Here is a 17,238-nt window from a genome sequence, read left to right as displayed (position 1 = left end):
TCTTTCAGGTATCGGCTTAATGCCATCGCGGCTAACCGTGTGTCCTAGGAAAGTTACTTGATGCGCGCCTAAAATACATTTAGAAGGAAACTTTAAAAATAACCCGTATTCTTTTAACCTTTGAAACACCGTGCAAAGATGATTCTTATACTCTTCCTCGGATGAAGAAGCAATAAGAATATCATCGATAAACACGTAAACGAAATCTAAATCTTTAAGAGCGCGATTAATGTAATGCTGGAAAGACTGGACTGCGTTACGTAAGCCAAATGTCATGAAGACAAATTTGAATAACCCGAATGGGGTAATGACGGTTGTCTTAGGCACGTCTTCTTTAGCCGGTATTTGGTGGTATGCTTTAAAAAGATCAAGGACCAAAAAAACCGTTTTACCTGCTAGATTTGCGGAGAAATCATGGAAGTGAGAAATCGGAAATTTATCGGGCACGGTTATAGAATTTAACCTGCGATAATCGCCACAAATGCGCCATTCCCCGCTTTTTTTACGGACTAAATAAATTGATGAAGCCCAAGGGCTATTGGAAGGCCTACAAATGCCTAACTCTACAAGGCGCTTGAATTCCGCTTTTGTCGCTGCCAGTTTATCTGGCGCTAAACGTCGAGGACGTTCTGCGACGGGAGGACCAGTAGTCAGAATGTGGTGATCCACATTGCAAATTCCGGAAAGAACTAATTGACTAACTCCCGTAATTTCTGGAAATTCCAGAAGGATGCTTACGTAAGCAGAGTCACGGTTAACTGTAGAGATTCTAGTAACCGGAATGGAACATATTTTGCCTGTAGAAAAGAGCTTAGTGCTCGTATCAATAAGTCGGCGCTTGTATAAATTTACCAGGAGTTGGTAATGTTTAAAACAATCCGCAACGATGATCGCATGAGATACCGCGGCAATGCAAAAATCCCATGTGATGGGTCGTCGAAGACCAAGATTTAACGTAAGGCGACGTTTGCCGTAAGTGTTCATAAAGGAATTATTAGCCACAAACAGTTTAAGATCCAACGTGTTTTTGTATCGGAAAGCGACGCAGGAAGAAACGATATTTCCGCGCCAATGTCAATAAGAAATTGACGACCTGTAACGCGATCGTAAACGTATTTCGTTTGCCCCGACTCCTGCGACCGTCTCCATGCGAGGAGAGGGCTTCAGTTTTCCGGCTTTTCCGGTTTATCTTGCCACGTACATGGCTTGCGACAGTATGTCGCTTTCGCACCGTATTTTTTATGAATAAAACAAAGACCTGACCTTTTTGCGTCTGACGCACGCGCGAGAGAACGATCTCGAGACAAAGATCTGTTACGCCGCGACTTGAAAACTTCTTTATTAAAGGCCGCGAGCTGTTTCGTTATCAGCTTTAATTGTTTTTCCACGCCGGACGAAGGTGTGGGGTTCTCCGTTTTATCATTAACGGAAGCGACCAATGGTGCTATTGACGTACTAGGACTACTAGTTTCTAAAATTCTATTAGCGATTTTCACAAGCTTTTGCAAGTCTGGCTCATTAATCGCGGCTAAAATCGCCTTATGAGAATCAGGCAATTGTTCAATGAATAAAGATTTAAGAACCGCTGGACTGCACTGTCCATTATTAAGATTTTTCATGTGATTCAGAAGATATGACGACTTCTGATCACCAAGTATTTGGCCTTTAAAAACAAGATTCAAACGACGTTGCATACACCGAGAAGATACGCTCTTTGAGGCGCTCAAATAAATTATCGGGCGACGGGTCCGCCTTTAGCAAATCGGCAATATGTGCAACAACTTCGGTGCTGACACCAGTTAATAAATAATCCGCTTTCGTCCAATCTACAGTAATTCCTACCACGCGCAAGGATGCTTCGACTTGTAAAAACCATGCTTCCGGGACGCTCTTCTAAAATGGCGGAATTTTGGCGGAACGCGATATGTTTCCACTCGCGGCGGATCAGACATGGCGATAAAAATGGCGGTTAGGACGTCGAGAACGAATGTGACGCCAAACGCAAATTAGCAAAAGAGCACTACGATGGCACAACACAATGAGCGCAATGATATATTACGCGGAAGCATCGGATATGACAGGGAGCATTATCATAAAGCACGCACGAAATTGCGTTGAAAACGCTGGTTAGGTACAAACGTAAATGACAGAGACGTTGCTAGGCGCTATTTTCACGCGGCAGTTAGTTCATCACAAGCGCATAAAACGAAAGAATGTGAGATCACAAGAACGTTATGAGAATAGCGAAAGGCGGCAAAAGCAATCCCAGTAAGCAAGAAACATTAAATAAACGTTTCGAAACATTCATTTCTTGTGACTTTTATCGACGTTCTTATATAATATTGTGTACATGTTTTTAAAACATTATTTAATAATGTGATAATTCCTAATATTTAAAAAACGTTTCAATAATGTTGTTCCAAATATTTTTTCAACGTTTTTATGTAATGTTATAAAAATGTTTTTAAAACATTACCTAAATAATGTGATATTTCCAAATGTTTAAGAAACGTTTTAAAAATATTGTTCCAAATGTTTTTTTAACATTCTTATATAATATTGCATTAAATGTTTTTGAATCGTTGCTTTGCAATGAAATTGTATAACCATGCATAACTATCAATAAAATCGCGGTCGATTGCTTTTAATAACGTAGGATAAATGCATGCTGTGCGATAGTAAAGTGTGTGTTTCTTTGAACGGATTTCAGTTGCCGAAAAACTTCAACAGTGTTCAATAGTAAGAAATTAAGAAATTTATTAATAAAATTAGTTGACCATTTATTATCATCGGGTAAAAACGTGTGATAATATAAAATACATAATGTTTCATCTTTTCTACATATATTCACCTAATTTGTAGTTATACACACGTATTAGTATAAAATGTTTACAGATCATCACAAAGGATCCAGTTCGCAGCAATCGCAGAAGTTAAGCAACGTTCACCGTGGTCACGACTTGGATGGGTGGCCACTTGGAAATTTCCAAGAGAAATTTCCGAGAATTCTTTTTGCAAAAAATATTTTTAAAATGCTACAAAAATAATGTTTTGCATTGAAATTATATGGTGTAATCACATTAATATTTATATTTCAGAGAAATATTTATATTGATATTTACATTAAATATTGTTAAGATGTTGCTACAATGTTAGTGTGTTGTATGGGTAATGTTATATAATAAACGTTACCAAATGTTAAAAGAACATTAGCGAAATGTTAATTGTAATTGTTACTTCAACGTTACAGAAACCTCTAAATCAATGTCAAAGTTTGTTCATAGTGATGTTCATTACAACGTTAAATACAACATATTTGAAAACGTTACATATTATTAAATAACGTTGTAATAACATCGCAGAAATGTTTGTTTGTTTACTGGGATATGACCGGAAGCATTGCAAAAAGCACACGCAATGTCTTGCATTTAATACGCGCATTATGAATGCAACGAATGTAGTGACGTTGCAATGCAATCACTTCGCGCGGGGGTCGATTTAAAATGCCGGCTACAGAAGACGCGCTTTCGCACGCCTGATATGAAAAATGAGACAGTACGTTACAGTACGAAAGTCTGGCTGTCTGCAAAGGTCCACGATGAGTCGCTGGACCGGGTGAGGCTTGCCGATGAACAGGAAACAACCTTGCCAGGGACGATTTCCCGGTGGACAAGCTGCCTCTGCATCGAAGTAGCGGGAATGGCCTCAACCAATGGCGCGTCATCTCTTACGATCTCGCCAGATCTCGCCGAATGGCGCGGGACGCCTGTTGCCAAGGAAGATCTCGAAGATCTCGCCGTCCGCGACAAGCTATGACGGCTGCAATGAGCTGCGATGGATTGTAGTAAGCCACGATAAGCTGCTGGACCGGATGAGGCCAGCCGATGAGTCGGGAACGACCTCGCCAGGGAAGAAAATCCGTTGTACGGGACGTTCATAGAAATACTATGGCGGTAACGGCCATAGTCAAATAAAGATTCATTTCTGATAGCCTCGCCCAATGGCGTGCCGCTGCATAAATGATTATGCCGGCCGGCGCGGGGTCTTGAAAAATGGTACAAAAGTTTTAACCGGACCACTAATTATGCGTCACCATCATGCACAGGCTGCAATTTCATCTAAAACAGACGAAAAGCCGTCGCGTGTCCCCCGCCTCTGTGCGGAAGGCACGCAACGGATCTCGGGAGAATGTTCTCTATCACGCACTACGCGAACGCCGACATCACGTCGGGGTCACCAATTGTGGGGACTAGCCACAATAATTTTAATGTTCGTCAGGGCATTCGCTTAATGAGTACGCTGATTGTTAAATAACAACACAAGTTTATTAATGAGAATCAAAATACATAATGACGCAACTTAACACTACTTAACGCGAAGACGCGAAGGCTCAACGAGAGCTGATGAGAGAGAGTGTGTGTAACCACGACTAACTCAGACAAGTGAGCGACGGCACAAGCAGGCCACTAACGTGCCTGGCTTCCCTAGACTCTAACTCACTAGACGGATAGAGGGAGAACCAACCAGTCGCCACAAATTTCGGGGAGGTGGCGAGTTAAGCAAACCGCACGAAGAATGCGACCAAACCCCGCAATTTCATTTTCCATCTAGAAACATAATACCCTTACCAAAAATATATGATTAAAACCAATTAAAAAAAGAGTAATCCGAATTGATCGGGATTTCTGCACTAAAAATACGGTATTAAGACCGAAAAGAAGATCGGAAACCAGATAGATTTATTGAAATAAAATACATTAACGTAAACGTAATAAATGTTTAGTTTAGAAAAAAAATATTTCTAGTAATCCTTTTCGTTAAAAACAATTAAAAAAAGATTAAATTCAAATTAAACATTTAATTTATGTACAAGATTAAATAACAATACAAATTATTATTTACATGAAAAAATATAAAATTTTATGTGAAACAGCGTTTCACACACACATCACGTTTGAAAAAAATGAGAAAGTATTCGTCTCGAGATTACAACAAGCAGTTCCTAAAAGTCTAACGGACGTATGAGCTGGATAGTTGGCCGCAGAAGCGCGTTGATATAACGCCTGTGGCCGCACTCGACTCACGAGATCTTCCGCGGCCTGATCGCTTAGAGGTGGTGCCAGCACTCACTTATTAAATCCATTTCAATCCAAAATTATAGGATTTTATAAATTATAATTAAATCAAATTTTAATGCAATGTGACACACTGAAACGCTGACAATTTTTGTGTGCCATTTTTAAATAAAGAGATATTTTGATGACAACACTATAAAACACATTAACAAATTTGTAAAATTATCCGTAAGCTATGCTTTTTTGGCAGTTAATAAACAAGTGTCAAAAAAAAAAGTTTTCAAACATTTTATAAAATGATTTACAATATTATTTTATCAAAACAGCTTTTTATTTAAAAATAGCACGCAAGAATTCTCAGCGTCTCAGCGTATCATTTCTCGCTACTAATGTCAGGATTCCTAAACATGGGCGCTGAGAGTATTTAAGAGTCTTAATACAACTAAATTAAAATTTTAAAAAATTTTTATACTATACATGCATTACATTTAAACAATTTATAAAATTAGTCAAACAAAATCTTTCAAATTTTCTTGAATATTTGGAAATTTTTAATAACATAACGGTATATTAAATTTAAAAAAAAAAATATACATATATAAATAACATATGTATATATATATATATATAATATGTATGTAAGAATATAATATAAAATATTATAAAATAAATGAAACTTCTGTTTTTCACCTAAAATTAAGCGGATTATTTTAGATTATATATCCATCTAATTATTCAAATTTATTTAGATTGACAACAGTATGGATTAGAATGTAATTATTTCGGATTAGAAATAATTCGCGAAAGCAATATTAAAATCAATTACGATATAGAATTAAAACCGACTACTTTTTAATCCACTCGTGGATTGAATCAATTAAAGCAATTTAAAACCGATTAAAAAAATTGTGTTTTAATCAGTCTTAATCGCACATTTTTGGCAGGAATTAAACATAGAAAAAAATAATTGATATAATTGTGTTACATCCACCGGTTTGTAAACGCGTCATAATAGAATTAATTTCAGCCGCTGTCACCAGTTGTCATGATTATGAGTGATATGCCCGTTCTCATAACAACTATTATTTTATTATTTAAAATGCTTTCCCCTTTTTTTGTAGGTTATATAAAAGAATTTGTTTGTTTTAAAAGTAACATTTTTATGTTACGTGGAAGAGGGTACGTGGTACAAGAGGTGTAAAAAAAAAATGTTAAAAATTATATTAGTTTACAACTTTCATTATTTATAGATCTGCGTTGTTCTTACAACTGTAATTTTCTAGTACATAAATTGCTTGGCACCAATGTACGCGTTGTAGAAAAAAGAAAAAAAACATAAAAAGGGAAAAAAATAAACAATTATTAGTCAATTACTTAGAAAAAAAACTTAGAGAAAATCAAAAGAAAAAGAAGAGCCGAGTTGGTAGATCGCTACTGATCCTCAGATTTCTTAATTATCTTGTTTAAGTCTCGGGCTGATGTAGCCATGCCGGACGGCAGGATTTTTAATGAGCAGACTACCTTCTCTATTTTCCTCATCAGTATTTTTTCTTATTTGCTTATAGGTACACCCAAGGACTTTGATTCTGTCCATGGGGAAATTTTCCAAACTGAGAAGTCACCACTTTCTACATACTCGCAGTTCATGGTTAATGAAACGACTAGAGCTTATTGGTCGTTACGTTAATCATGAACTGTAAGTATGTAGAAAAATAGCGACTTCTTAGTTTGAAAAATTTCCCCATGGACAGAATCAAAGTCACTGGGTGTACAGGATTTTCTATGGGCAAGTTTCGTTTTTTTTAGCATGACTTGTAAATCAGAGGTCTGGTTAGTTTTCTTATTGGCACGAAATTTGAGAGGGGTTTAGATGCTCGTTTCCGGAAATCTAGTATGTATTTTATAGTTTGTGCGGTGCATTCAAGAAAAGAACGAGGGCAAATTTTTGGCTCTTGACGTTTTTAGGAAGTTAAATTTTGAGGAGTAGCAGAAATTTCTATTGGTTGTTTTGATTCTTGCTCTTGTTCTGCAAATGAGAATATAGAGGGGTCAAAGGTTCCGAAAAAGGTTAGTTCACTTTTTAACCCTTTTAGAAAGACGCGTTGATCGGCTTGTTTCCCTCTGTAGGTTTTTCAATCCATCGTTTCCTGATAAGTAACATATTTTTAAGTATTTTAAAGACTTGCCAATAGTAATTCAAAATTGTACTTCTTACCGTTTCCCTTTTTTTTCTTTGCGTTTTAGAGAGAGAGTAAAAGAGAGAGAGAGAGAGAGAGAGAGAGAAAGAGAGAGAAAAAACATGTGAGTGTATGTATGCGCGTAACAGATTAAAGAGACCAGAGATGAAAATGATGTAATTTGATTTTTCTAAAAAAATAAGAAAAAAAGAAAAAATAGATTATAAGAAAAAATTTCTTTATGTAAGTCTAGGTAGAAGTTTCCATTGGAAACAGGAGGTGCTCTGCCGCTGTCTTTCTTTTGAGGAAATTAGTAGTTGGAAAGGAGTATGAATTCATAGGATCGAGGCAGCAGAGGCGCTATTTAAACGGAGGCTTAGAAGCGCACACTCATGTCTCGTTAGGTTCTTAGGGTAAAAATTTTTTTGTCCTGAACAGGGTTTAAGGAGGCGCTGTTTGAATGGTAGTTCATTCAGCGCACAACCTGGCCGCTGTATATGACATTAGTTCGAAGAGGATCTTTAGATATTTTGCGGGAGAGTAGAAACAAAAGGAGAAACATCTCGAAAGTTTCCAAGAAAAGCTTATGATTAATTATTGACCCACCCGTTATCCAGTCACCGATCTAAAGTTTGGGAGATCGTCCTGGTTTGCGCACTCACCGATCGGTTGACTTGATATAAGTGATCTGATTTTCGGTTTCGCGTTGTATTTATACCATCTGTAGACAAGGGGTACCGGGAAAGAAAGAATTCCCGATTTCTGTTAGTTTTTCAATATAAGTAAGGCCCTTTAACGATCACGCGCCCTCCGCGTGCGGCTCGCGAGTTAAAGGGGAATCGCGTATGAGATCAAGAATTAATTTCAATACTTTAAAACTCAATATAAAATATAATTTTCAAAGGATTTTTAATTTGAGTGTGCAGAACTGTAATGCTGATTTTTCCAAATTGTTGTAAAGCAAAAGAGTTAGGATTTTTCAATGCAAACTATTTTTTTATTGGTCCTGAATCTTTAGAAAACCTTAGAAGCTCTAATTTTTATGGGATTTTAATATAGTGAGCACAGAGCGTAAGCTGAGAGCGAGTGCAATAAATTTTTAGAATGAAACCCATAAGTTTATTAATGCTACTATTTTTAATTGTCCCGTGAAGATAAACGGAATTATCATACGAGAGTCGCGAGAAACGCGCGCGCGCGCGCACCGGTGCCGCGACAAAATTTATTCCGAGATCTTTAAATATTTATGTAGACTGCAATTGTTGAGTTATCTTAATCCTAATTTGATAGGATGGTAGTGTAGATTTTTCCGGATCATTACATCACTGAAAAGTTTGAATTTTAATATTGCTTCTGAGTGAAACTAATTTTTATACTTTGAACGTCTATAGCGCTCTCAGTTTTGTTTTTTTTTTTTTAATTCTGCGTGCACAGTAAGATGGAGTAGGCGCTCTACAAGATTGCATATTGAAGTTTATACTTTTATTATTTCTACTATGAGAAAACTATTTTTCTTTGTGCCTAAATAAATTTTAAGACTTGGTGAGCGCGGGCGCTTGGCGACACTCGCAGAGGTTGAGAGGTGGGGGGCAGTTGCGCAAGCAAGCGCTGCAAGACGCGTTGATCTTTAATTTTTACCCATTAGAGTTTTTAAGATATTTAAATGCGATAAGCGCAATATGGTAGCTGAGTGTACACACATGTTACTAGATTGAAAATTACGAATTTGTAGTCACTTCTGGGCAAAACTATTTTCCTTTGCGTTTGAGAAAATAGTTAAGATCGGGCCGCGCGAGTTTAGAAACGCAGGCGGAAACCGCGAGGCACGGAGAAACCGCGCGCGAGCGTTGTAAGTCGCATTCCGCGTATTATTTGATTTAATACAATTTATATTTTAAATAATGATCTCAGGTTCGCATGTACAGCGTAATAGCACCTGGTACACGCAATCATCATGAGATCACAGGTCTATTATTTTATTATTATTTTATTATTTTTACTGAAAAATGTTACAAAAATTGAATAGTTATGCGTAGCTATTACAAATTCTGATTTGAAGTGGTTGCTTATGTTATATTATCTTTATATGTCAAAATTTGTTTTTGTAGTATTTTAGAAAATTTAATCGCATTAAAAATTATATTAATAAATGCATGCGAATAGTGCATAAAGTTAAAGAAAATTTTTGGCACCAGACGTAACAATTTATATAATTAATTAAAACAATAAGTAATATTGTTATGAACTAAAAAGTTATAAACTGTTTAGTTCATAACCAATAGTGTGACTTTTTTCGAACACTAAACATAAACAAAAATTAAAATCAAATCAACAATTTATTGTTTTATATATAAACAAGAATATAAAATCTTGTAAGAATTTATAATTTTAGACATAATTTGTTTACATGGAGAAAATTTTTCTCTTCATGTAAGCAAATTGTATCTGTTTAAGATTATAAATTCTTCCATAAAGTCTTATATTCTTGCTTATATATGAAACAATGAAGCAATTGTTGATTTAATAGTAATTTTTTTCTATGTAGTTTAAGGGATAAACTAGGTAAATATCTAAACTAATAATAAAGTAAATTAATTCTTTTTTCTTAACTGTCACTTTCATTCCCCGAAAAAGCAAGAACATTATTATTGTATTTTTAAATTGATTTCTTCTATAGAATACCAAAATTACCAAGAATATTAAGGATATTGAAAAAATCAAAATTAAACAAAGAGATGACGTTGCGTTAATAAGACATAATAGAAACATCATTTGACATTACCTTATTCTTTTTGAATTAAATATTGCAACAACATATTGCAACGATATCACTAAAATATTTCAATGTTATTATCAACATGTAATATTTCAGCAATATTTCTGTGATATTGTGTTGTAGCCTAAGCTAACACCAGTGCATAGCAACAAAAAGCGATTTCGTTGCTATGCATATATTCGCTAAACGCGAAAGTAACGGATCGTCTTTCGAGACTTCCTCCCGAAAGACGTGCAGAAAACGCGACAACGACGGAAGACAAGATAGTCTTTCGCCGGATGCCGCATCGCCGCCGATTCAGCATATAGCCGACCTGCAATTTAGCGTCAGCAATAGTGGAGGATAAAAAGGGCCTCCGAATCGGGAAACGGTGGAGAATAATTCGAACAACCGCTAGAGCAACATCACGGCCGTGCGTAACTAATACGTCGAGCCGTGAAGCGATAAGAAGATACCGCGCATCGCAGCCCGTAGTAACAGGGCATCTAAGTGTAAGCAACCACTGTATAAGAAGAAGTATTGAGAATAAATCTACATTATACTACATCAAGAAAGGTGTTTCTTGATTGGCAACCCGTCTGAGCTGCTGCCTTCCCGTGAGTTCTAACTCTTTGGGCAAAAGCGAATCCCGATATACCTACCGACGTCCCTGGAGCCATCACCGGGGCACAACAGTAAAATTGGTGGCAGCGGTGGGATTCCGCTTAACATATCGCTCAGAAGAAGCCAGGAAGAGAGTAATCCTGCAAGTCGCATCGACGTCAGCTGAGAAACAACGCCAGGGAAATCGCACAAAGAAGGACGACACCTGCCATTAATCGAGAACATCGAGGAAGTCATAATACTTCAAGGGACAACCGGCGAAATAAAGGACCAGGGCGAAGGATCACAGTCCCGTCAGCCGAAACGAGACAACAGGCCATCCCTGAGATCACCGCCGACCTACCGCAACAACCAGCGAGCCGACGAACGCGAGCCCAGCTGGAGCGTGCAGATAACACCAGAGGAGGCGCAACCCGACACCAACATGCGAGCGAGCACTGCGCTACTACTGTAAGTCGAATTACTTCCGTAAATTTCCGACACGATAAATTAGTAAGCAGTAACGGTAGGCTAGATCCCTCAAATAACTTCATAAAAAAATCGCGGTAACTGCGCTAAAATTGATCCGCGATCAAATAAATAAATAAATAAAAACGAGCAACACGGAGAACGTGATAACAGAAAGGGAGTTCCCTATAAACCCGCTCGACTTTAGTCTCTTAAATATGGACAGAGACGGATTAAACGGTACGACACACCAAACCGGCGCCACCACGGCAAATTCTCCCGCCGGACCGTCGTTCAATTTATCAAATAATACGGTAGATAACGAAACGCAAAACTTACCAGGTACAAGTCGGCATAACAATGAATCTGAACAAAATAGAAGGGCTAGTTATATGCCAGGCGCGGATAATCTCCTTTTACACGAATTGTTACGTGAAATAAGGGAACTTCGGGTATCCTTCACGGGAACCTTACCCGAAGCCCGCGGTACCCCACCTAGGGACCCGAACCAAGAAAATAGGAGTTTCCATGATCACGCCCGCGAACTTTCTTATGGCCGATCAGTGTACGATATTAGAAATCAGAGAGGATCAACGGTTAACTTCTTAACGTTAAAAGACGCTCGAAACATGATCCCAGATATAGACGGAACTTCCCGAGATCGCGTAAAAGAATTTATAAATGCTAGCTCATATGCTATGAAAAATATTCACCCAGCAGAAGAGCACTCACTGCTTGAGGCCATGATCTGCACGAAATTTAAAGGAAAGGCAATGACGGATTTCCAAACACGGGATATAAGAAGTTACGAACAATTAAAAAGAGAGCTAGAAAATGAATATTTAAGTAAACGAAGCACTGCGCATTTACAAATCGAATTTAACTCACTAAAACAAAAACGTGGAGAAAGCGCACAAGACTTCGGACGCCGAGTAGATAAACTGGCAATGGATCTGTACGAATCAATGGAAGAGGGCAAGGAGCATACTCAAGAACAACAACGAGCCATTCTAGAAAGCATTAGAGAACAAGCCCTCCATAATTATCAAACCGGATTGCACGAGGATATCAAGCTCCTCGTACGCGCACAGCGATATCCGACACTGGCTGAAGCGATAACCGGCGCAACGGCCGAGGAAAAAGTTAAAGGCCCAGGCAATCGCAATCCGAATTTTTATCCAAGGAATAAATCAGAGTTCCAAAAACGGATCCCCTCGTATAGAACACCGCAATGCAAAAAATGCGGGAAAACCGGGCACTACGGACAAGACTGCCGTAGTAGCCGTTATGCAAACCGCTTCTCATTACCGAGACCGGAAAATCGCTCTCACATAAATACTTTCGAAAAATATTGCAATCATTGCAAGAAGAAGGGGCACACCCGCAAGGAATGCTGGTGGCTAAACAATCAAAAAGGCACCGCAACAAAGGAAACGAAAACTTATCAGAACGGTAAGGATAATAAAACAGAAAAAATACGAGCAATAAAAAGCTCGGGCGCACAAAGCAGCGAAGAAGAAGAGAGAGAAGAGACGATTAAGACAACGCCGCGCACCGCCGCCGCGTATCGAGTGTCACACATGCGGCACGCGCCGAGGGAAGATACCGGGTTGGATATGATATCCCTGCCGGTACGAGAGGCGCAAAGAAATCAAATTGCTTTCTTGTTCGACACAGGGGCAACAATCTCGATTATAAAATTGAAAACATTAAAAGATGAGACTATAATACAAGATGAAAAAATAAAACTAACTGGGATAACAGGCCATTCAATTACTACTCTTGGAAAGACGTACATACATATACATGTACAAGATGGAAAAATAAGCCACCCAGTATACGTAATTAAAGATAACGAACCTCTAGAGTACGATGGAATACTCGGGGCCGACTTTGTCAGGAGAAATAATTTGACGTGCGATTATGGATCAAGAAAAGTGACCATTGGCACAACGAGCTTCAGCTTATTTCCATATCGAAGGATAATACTAAAACCACGAAGCGAAACGATCGTACAAGTGTCAACAAACCAAAATAAAATTGGTATAGTCAAATCAGAAGAATTAAAAGCAGGAGTTTATATCGGATGCTGCTTGGTAGAACCAAGTGAGTTCACGTGTCCTGCGAGTATATTAAACACTACGGAGGAGGAAATAGAAATCCAAGCGCCACAAGTCAAAATCGAGGAATTAATACACGAAGATACGCTCGAAAAATCAATAAATAAAATCGAGAATGGAAATGTACCAAAACTTTCAAGGAAAGAACAGATAAATAACCTCTTAAGAATAAGCCATTTAAATAAAGAAGAGAAGAAAACTCTCTTAAACATTTGCGAAGAGTTTAGCGATATCTTCCACTTAGAAGGAGAACGGTTAACGTGCACCTCAAAGGTATCGCACGAAATAAAAACACGCTCGGATACAGCCAATGTAAATGTCAGACCTTATCGATTACCCGAAAAACATAAAATCGAGGTAAATAAGCAAATAAAAAACATGCTAGATCAAGAAATAATCCAACCGAGCACGAGTCAATGGAATGCGCCATTACTCGTAGTCCCAAAAAAATTAGATGCGTCAGGCAAACCAAAATTACGTATCGTAGTCGACTTTCGAAAACTAAACGACTTAACAATTGGAGATTCGTTTCCAATACCTAATATCACTGACATTTTAGACCAGCTAGGCAATGCGAAATATTTTTCAACGCTAGATTTGGCGTCGGGATATCATCAAATCCCGATGTCCGATAATGATAAACAAAAAACGGCCTTCTCCACGGCATACGGACACTACGAATTTAATCGAATGCCGTTCGGATTGAAGAATGCGCCTGCAACCTTTCAACGTCTTATGAATAGTATTCTAACGGGGTTACAAGGACTAAAATGTCTAGTATATCTCGATGACATCGTAATATACGGTCCGAGTTTAGAAGAACACAATAAACGATTAATTGAAGTATTTAAAAGACTACGAAAGAATAATCTAAAGTTACAACCTGACAAATGTGAATTTCTAAGGAAGGAAGTAATATACTTAGGACACATTATAACAGAAAAGGGGATCTCACCAGATCCATCCAAGCTCGAAGCTGTGAGTAAATTTCCTACTCCTCGACGAGTAAAGGAAATTCAAGCTTTTATAGGTTTGGCAGGATATTACAGAAAATTTATAGAAAATTTTTCAAAAATCGCCAAGCCGCTCACAAAATTAACGAAAAAGGGGGAAAGATTCGAGTGGACGGACGATCAACAGAATGCATTTGATGCATTGAAAAATAAATTGATAACGGCACCCGTGCTGAAGTATCCAGACTTCAACGCGGAGTTTATCGTCACGACGGACGCATCAGATTACGCCGTCGGAGCCGTGCTCTCGCAAGGTATCGTAGGCCAAGATCAACCGATCGCGTATGCAAGCCGAGTATTAACAAAAGCCGAACAGAACTATAATACGACCGAAAAAGAATTATTAGCAATAGTCTGGGCTGTTAGACACTTCCGGCCATATGTATACGGTACAAAATTTAAAATTATCACGGATCACAAGCCACTAATATGGCTATTCAATGTAAACGATCCGGGTTCACGATTGATCAGATGGCGACTCAAATTAGAAGAGTACGATTACGAAATAATTCACAAGGCTGGTAAAATAAATAAGAACGCCGATGCTTTGAGTCGAAATCCGATCCGAGCGGACGAGCATATAAACTTGATAAGAGATGACGACGACGAAGAGGGAGAGAACGAAGGAGATGAAGAAGAACAAACGAATTACTCCGAAGATGAAAAGGAGAAAATATTATATGAATATCACGATGCCCCCCTCGGAGGACATCAGGGAGCAAAAAGAACTCTTGAGCGAATTAAATTAAAGCATAAATAACACGGAAGAAATAATACAAAAAAACGAAAATCTTCTCGCAAACGCGGCAAAAAATCTAAGGGAACACCTAATAACCAATGAACGTCAAAGTAATATTCACGAACATTTTATCACAATCAACGCAATCGTAGCAGACTTAAACCGCGACATAAAAGATACACTAGATTATTTAACCACAATAAAACAAGGGATCTTACATCCCAGATTAGCACCGATAAAAAATATAATAGAAAATCTAAAAGAAGCGAGCTTACAATTGCCGGAAGGACTCTACTTCCCATTCCGCATTAACAAAAATAAATGGTTCGAGATAGAAAAAGTAATAACTATAAGCGCGTACTGCGACACTAACAATATATTCTCGATATTAGAATTTCCATTAATATCACATCCAAAATATAAAATATTAAATATAATTTCGTTACCTGTACCGGAAAGCGAAAATATAGCTACGATCATCAAGATAAAGAATCCGTTAATAGCGATAAGCTCCGAGCAACGCGCGTACATAACACTTTCGCATAATGATCTACAAGCGTGTAAACTTACTAACACTGATTATTTATGCAAACAAAATTTCCAAATACAAAAAATAAATAACAACCCAATTTGTGAGGTAAACATATATATAGAAAATAAAATTCAAAAAGAAAATTGCGAGATAAAGCAAATCATAACAAGTAACATCATGTGGATACCCCTAAAAAATCCACATGCATGGTTATACTCATCGCCAACGAAACAATATATTAATATAAATTGTAAAGACCACGGACAAATAAAACAAGAAATTGAAAATACTGGTAAAATAAAATTAAGAAATAATTGTGAAATTATAAGTCATGAAATAATACTAAAATCACCAAAAGTAATGAATGAAACGAGAATAGAATCATATCTACCAGAGTACAATATCTCACTACCAAGAGATAATGTAAATATATCTCAAGCGATACAAATACAGAAAATCAATACAAAACATTCAGAATTGAAAAATCTACAAACAGAGTTACAAGAATTGAATGATGACATAAATAAAAATAATAATACGTATTTTCAATCAAAACATTTTATTTATCCAATGGCAACCAGTGGCTCTACCATGATAATAGTCACAATAATTGTTATAAGCCTAATAATATACGTTATAAGGAAAAAGAAACGGAGTAACTCCGAGAAACGTGTAACAATAGAATTAAAAGATAACGATGAACCAAAATCAATTTTCAAACGTAACAGAAGTGCACGTTTCTAACTTAATAACCTTTTTTTTTTTTTTTTGGAAACTCCGTTTTCTTTTCCGACGGGGGAGGGGTATGCAGAAAAACTCCTTCCCTTCGTTTTTCTTTCCCAACGGGGGAAGAGTGTTGTAGCCTAAGCTAACACCAGTGCATAGCAACAAAAAGCGATTTCGTTGCTATGCATATATTCGCTAAACGCGAAAGTAACGGATCGTCTTTCGAGACTTCCTCTCGAAAGACGTGCAGAAAACGCGAGAGCTACGGAAAGCGCGGATCGTCTTTCGAGACTTCCTCCCGAAAGACGTGCAGAAAACGCGACAACGACGGAAGACAAGATAGTCTTTCGCCGGATGCCGCATCGCCGCCGATTCAGCATATAGCCGACCTGCAATTTAGCGTCAGCAATAGTGGAGGATAAAAAGGGCCTCCGAATCGGGAAACGGTGGAGAATAATTCGAACAACCGCTAGAGCAACATCACGGCCGTGCGTAACTAATACGTCGAGCCGTGAAGCGATAAGAAGATACCGCGCATCGCAGCCCGTAGTAACAGGGCATCTAAGTGTAAGCAACCACTGTATAAGAAGAAGTATTGAGAATAAATCTACATTATACTACATCAAGAAAGGTGTTTCTTGATTGGCAACCCGTCTGAGCTGCTGCCTTCCCGTGAGTTCTAACTCTTTGGGCAAAAGCGAATCCCGATATACCTACCGACGTCCCTGGAGCCATCACCGGGGCACAACAATTGCAATATTACTGATATAACTACAATATAACGTGCTATGTAAGATATATAATTAAATTTTATATTTACCTGAAATCTAATACTTTTAAAATAATAGAGAGAGATATTTTGACCGTTGCTGTATCAATACAAATTGAACAAAAATGCCTACTACGGTCGTAGCTAGGTCTCCGTGCTTGTATTGTCTATGTGATTTTATATACCTTTCTCAATGAACTACGCATCGAATTAATTTTCAGTCATAACACAATTCTAAATTGAACGAGATTAAGTAATATC

The 17,238-nt window shown here is 37.8% G+C and overlaps 1 protein-coding gene across 1 annotated transcript in view; it reads right to left on the bottom strand.

Annotated features, from left to right (window-relative positions):
• The window catches only part of LOC105207375 (formylglycine-generating enzyme), a 61,134-nt gene that overhangs the window by 25,957 nt on the left and 17,939 nt on the right, over positions 1-17,238 (bottom strand). The window lies entirely within an intron of this gene.

The sequence above is a fragment of the Solenopsis invicta genome, chromosome 1, assembly GCF_016802725.1.
Source record: "Solenopsis invicta isolate M01_SB chromosome 1, UNIL_Sinv_3.0, whole genome shotgun sequence".
Lineage (NCBI taxonomy): Eukaryota > Metazoa > Arthropoda > Insecta > Hymenoptera > Formicidae > Solenopsis > Solenopsis invicta.
Note: the sequence above shows the minus strand (reverse complement) of the source record. Positions and strands in the feature narration are given on the sequence as shown.